General features: G+C 41.8%; 1 protein-coding gene across 1 annotated transcript in view; it reads left to right on the top strand.

The window, feature by feature from the left end:
* The window catches only part of LOC104945479 (uncharacterized), a 153,089-nt gene that overhangs the window by 8,002 nt on the left and 139,131 nt on the right, over positions 1–5,956 (top strand). The gene's annotated exons all lie outside the window — the stretch shown is intronic.

Below are 5,956 nucleotides of genomic sequence, written 5' to 3'. Positions count from 1 at the left end.
AGAGAATAAGAGGAGTCTGGAACACACAGAGGGATGTCAAGCGACTTTGTTAACTACTTTGAAAAAAGGTTGATGATATTCGCTCTTCTTTTTCTGACTCACCTCTACTCACCGCTGGGTCACCAGACCCTCCCTTCACCCACACACTGACCTCCTTCTCCCCTCTCTCTCCAAGTGAGGTTCTTACCCTCATTACCTCTGCCCGTCCTACCACCTGTCCTCTGGACCCTATCCCCTTAAACCTCCTTCAGACTATCGCTCCTGATATTCTACCGTTTCTCACCCTTCTCATCAACACTTCTCTAACTTCTGGTCACTTTCCAAACAGTCTCAAGGAGGCAAGAGTAAACCCTCTCCTAAAGAAACCCACTCTCAACCCGTCTGATGTTATAAACTACAGGCCTGTCCCTCTCCTCCCGTTCCTGTCTAAAACACTTGAACGCGCTGTCTTTAAACAACTCCTGTTATCTCCATCAGAACAACCTTCTGGATCTGCACCAGTCTGTTTTCAAGGCAGGTCACTCCACAGAAACTCTCCTTGCTGTCTCTGAGGAACTGCACACTGCCAAAGCAGCATCCCTCTCCTCTGTCATCATCCTTTTGGACCTGTCTGCTGCATTCGACACGGTAAACCATCAGATCCTCCTTCGCACTCTCCAAAAACTTGGAGTTTCAAGCTCTGCACTTTCTCTCCTCACCTCATTCCTCAAAGACCGTACCTACAGGGTAACTTGGAGAGGGTCCGAGTCCGACCCTTGTCAATTAACCACAGGGGTCCCTCAGGGCTCTGTTCTTGGTCCCCTCCTCTTCTCCTTGTACACAAACTCGCTCGGATCAGTCATTAGCCCGCATGGTTTTTCATACCACTACTACGCTGACGACACCCAATTCATTCTGTCCTTTCCCCGCTCAGAGACCCAGGTCACCTCAAGCTCAACCTTGACAAGACTGAACTGCTTTTCCTTCCGGGAAAAGATTGTCCCACTCTTGACCTAACAATCAACATCGGCACCTCTGTTGTTTCCCCGACTCAGACTGCAAGGAATCTGGGTGTGATCCTAGATAACAAACTGTCCTTCACTGCAAACATCGCTGCTACAACCCGATGCTGCAGATACACGCTTTACAACATCAGGAGGATACGTCCCCAGCTGACGCAGAAAACACTGAAGGTTCTGGTCCAGGCTCTCGTCATCNTCAAACCTCCTTCAGACTATCGCTCATGATATTCTACCGTTTCTCACCCTTCTCATCAACACTTCTCTAACTTCTGGTCACTTTCCAAACAGTCTCAAGCCTTGAGACTGTTTGGAAAGTGACCAGAAGTTAGAGAAGTGTTGATGAGAAGGGTGAGAAACGGTAGAATATCATGAGCGATAGTCTGAAGGAGGTTTGAGGGCATAGGGTCCAGAGGGCAGGTGGTAAGACGGGCAGAGGTAATGAGGGTAAGAACCTCACTTGGAGAGAGAGGGGAGAAGGAGGTCAGTGTGTGGGTGAAAGGTGGGTCTGGTGACCCAGCGGTGAGTAGAGGTGAGTCAGAAAAAGAAGAGCGAATATCATCAACCTTTTTTTCAAAGTAGTTGACAAAGTCGCTTGACAGAAGGGAGGAGGGGGAAGGGGCTTTGGGGGGGTCCAAGAGGGTGGAGAAGATGGAAAATGTTTTTTTTGGGATTGGAATAGGAAGATTGGATCTTATCTTGAAAGAAAGTGCTTTTTGCCTGAGAGATCGAAGCAGAGAAAGAGGATATAGGTTAGGAGGTCGTCATGGTGTTTGGATTTCCACCGTTTCCGGTCGTCAAGGGCCGGCCGTTCTGGGTAGTGTAGTGTCTTCGGCCATCCTAAACTCTGAACAAATATTTGTTTTTCCGAATCAAAGGGGAAAATTACAAAAGCATTGCACACAATTTAAACCAATCAATGCTGTGTAATTAACAAGGATAATCTGGTGTTTTTGAGTTGATGAGTAGTGCAGATATCACTGTAAAATCAATCGACAGTAAGGAGAATACTTACTTCTGGGTGTAAAATCCTCTGTTATCCAATGGGAATGGATGCTCACATTGCTCATTGAATCCGTAATACAATAAAGGGGACATGATCAAATAGGAATATAATTATCTTTTAAATAACGTTAACTAAAGGGAACAATCTATTTGACACAGCTGAAGCTCTGGCCTTCCTTAAAAACTAACTAATTTAATAAAAATCACAGTTGTATTACACACAATGCACTGTTCTTTGAGAACAAAAATGTGTAACTAATGCACCATAATACATTCTGACGAAAAATAAAAATTATTATGAATAGCCTACAAATAAAATAAAAGAAGCCTCCGTGAGTTACTACAAGCTATAAAGTAGATTTTAAAAACGTTTTATAGAATAAAAGCTCACTGCTGGACATTGTAGAAATGCATGTGTGCACCACGACAAAGGAGCCTCATTCACTTTCCATTGGGGTTGTTTGCGTGGTGCAGACACGTAAATGTAGCAAAGATCGTGACTCCACCACGCACTGCGGTGTTAAGGAGTCGTGGTGGAGTCACGCATTCTGGTGAGACTAGGTTGATAATATCGCCCTGAATACCATACATCGGGCCCGGCGCCACGAGGGGGCAAAAGGGGGCATTGCCCCCTCAGTTGTATTCTTTGCCCCCTCACCTTGAGCATCATTCATCCATCAAAAAGTACAATAAATGTCACAATTATTAAATAATAACTTTAAATAAGTATCTTCCCCAATACACGTTACTATGTTTAGATCAGATATGTGGGCAGGCAGTCAAGCAACGTGTAAAAAACCTCAACCCCAAGTGAGCTTGTAGTCTTAATTAATGTTAGCGTGTGTGCTTAGCTGTAAACACAGTCAGATGGGTGACCAAAACGTCCCCGTTTTCCGAAGTCCCCGTTTTTGGTGGCCGGTACCCGGTTGAAACTCCCGAAAATGTACCCGTTTTTGAATGTGCGTTAAAAAACATAGAGCAAGGTGAAATAAAATGTTACATATCAGTAAAAACAGAGTAACAGTGTTGTGCCATTTGTAGCGTTAGCGTATTTCTTCTTCTACCTTCTTCCTCTTCCTCCTCTTCTTCTACTTCTAATTCAATGTACCTGCCTGCGAGATATTGGACAAAAGAAACTCGGCTAGTAGTGTCAACTAAATCCGTAGTATTACAACAAATGTGGTAAACGAGGTAAATTACGAATTTATGTTCTCAATCGTCATGTGTGGGATTGAATATTAAATTAGTTTAGATGTATTGTCCCCAGAGGGACATTCATGTTCACAGCTCTGTGAAAACAATATGAAATCAACAAAAAATAAGACTGTACAACAACAGATAGCATCACACATGATGGTTACTTGTTATTATTTAGGGCTGGCTGTATGGATCAGGTTTTTGCCAAAGCGAGCCCTTTTACAATAATAATAATAATAATAATAATATGTTATGTGTTATATAAACCGTATTGGTACAATGAGCAACATCTAGTGGCGAATTTTGGAACGTTGATTTGATTTTTCTCATGGCAGTTAGACTCTAGAGACAAACCAGGGGACTATATTTGTATTTTTTATCTGTGTCAGTCCATTTGGTGTAGTATTTTATCCAATATTACATTTGGTTTATATATTAGTCACTTTCTTATGAAATGCCAGGTTTTAGGCCTTGGTTTGAACATTCAATCCTGAAAATAATTCTTCTTTAATCCTGACATGACTAGAGTAGATAGTAAGTACATATGTATAGGAAGACGAGTTAAGGGATAGAGGAGAAAAGGTTATGGTACAATTACAGAGCCTGTCAATTTATAAATTGAAGAAATCATGATGTTAGTCTGTTAACAAAGTGCAGCACATCTATCTATCAACTATCCTACTAATCTATTATTAAAGATCAGAGGGAAAAGAACAGAACGAGAGGGGTAAATCCAGAATAAAAACAAAGGAGATTTGCTAGAGCAGTGAGAAGGAAAATCTTTATGTGTCAATTCATTAAATTGCCAGTATTTTTCATTTTTGTGGAGAAAAAAAATAGCCCCCTCTGATTTTTTAACAGCCCCCTCAGTAATTTCATTCCTGGAGCCGGCGCCTGAGTCTACCATAACGCAAATGTATACATTCCCCACCTTTATTGGTAGTTTTTAACTTGCCATCAGTCCATGCCAATGAGCTTCAAAATGATGTTCAACCTTGAACATGAAAGGGACAAAAATTATTAAACATTTTATTCTCGATATAATGTTTGTGAGCAGTTGGTGTAGGGAAAATAATTCTGCTCAAATCATCAGAGCCTTTTTCTTCCTTTCGTAGGCATTATCTGCTGAGATGGATGTGTCATATAGTGTGAGGTAAATGTGTTTTGTGATAAAACAAGCAGACTATGATTTTGAGGAATGTTGGGTAAGAAAATATTACCTTTATGGGGTATATTCCACTCTGCTGTTTAGTAGGATGAGCAGCTGCCTGGCACACTGGCACTTCTGACACCTGTTCAAAACACGAAACAGGTTGATCTTAATCGAATACCTTTGCTGTCAGTTCACACAGGACCCAGACCAAATAGAAACAGTGCTTACATTTCTGGTAATTTAGAGGAAATCAATACAATAAACTTAAATGAAGTAGGCAGGGTATTTAACATTTATATGCGATAAGCTGAAGCCTATAAAAAGTGAACAGCTTGCTTATCAAGCTAGTTGCAGTGCTACCCATTTCATGTATGTCAGAAACATCCCAGGCCAAAAGATCTATCGACATGGCGTCTCTGGTCCTGTGTTGGCCTGTTGAGCAACCTGTGGCGCTCGTGGAAATCTAGAAGATCGGCGCGTTTGCGGAACTCCTCCGCGGCCTCTGGACCACTTTGGGTCTTGGTGGCCTTACGCCTTCATGTCAATACCAGGGCTCCATCTTTCGAACAGTGAATCTCCGCTAATATTCGTTGACATCAAATAAATGACAGTTACTACAAATCCGCATATGTGACGCTTGACAATTCAGATATCGTGGGTGATTACTGTCGCCCTCCTTTTGCTGGGCGCGTTTCGTCATGGACTCAAATCGTTTGGTTAGCTCTGCGCTGGAGAAGACGCTCGTGGAATCCTTCAAAGGGTGGACAGGAGCATGATGACCCAGAGGCTGTTTTTTTTTTGAGGCAGCATGGAGAAAAAGCTCACTTTTGTTCTGGTTTGGAGGACTTGGAGCCGATCTGAACGTTATTTGCTGGAGAAAGGAGACCGCAGAACACAACGCGCACAGAGGCAAGTACATAAATCATTGTGAAGGTGCAACACATGAACCTGATAAAAGAGTAAGTATTACAGGGAATTGGGACCACCCCAAGATATAGAATCACAAGAAACAGGCATAAAACATTTCAGAATGAAATGGGTTATTGTAGAAATTAGGTCTAAATATATTAAAAATACCCAATCTCGAATCTCAAATATTACAAATACAACACATACAAAGAGAGAAACAATAATAAGTGAGAAACGCACATGTTCGTTCGTTTATTTCATTGTTTTTATAACAGCTGTCCGTGTTGCTGTTGTTATGTTATGCGGAAAGTGTTTAATGCAATGGCTAGCCTTTGCGTACTTGTCAACACTTGGATCTTTTCACTATAAATTTGCACATATAGGTTTAAGGACAAATTCGGTTAGCCTATTTATTACCAGAGCAAGCTTCACGCGATGTTGTTGTCGGACCTGTACCACAAAAAATGTTTCTTTTCCGCGCGTCACGACTGTTGCTGGTGAAACGCAGGCAGAAAAGAACACTAGCATAAGACTGAATATGATGATAGTGTATTGGCAGGAGTTAATAATCACAATTCTATAAATAATGAATAATACTACTTGTTGTGTAACGTGTTGGTGTGGTGCATAGAACACAATTGACGTTGCTTAGTTTGGGGTATCATAGCCGCGAGGAAGTGAATACAGATACAGA

The sequence above is a fragment of the Notothenia coriiceps genome, unplaced genomic scaffold, assembly GCF_000735185.1.
Source record: "Notothenia coriiceps isolate Sejong01 unplaced genomic scaffold, NC01 NC01_scaffold00000339, whole genome shotgun sequence".
Taxonomy (NCBI): domain Eukaryota; kingdom Metazoa; phylum Chordata; class Actinopteri; order Perciformes; family Nototheniidae; genus Notothenia; species Notothenia coriiceps.
This window is presented reverse-complemented; position numbering and strand designations above follow the sequence as displayed.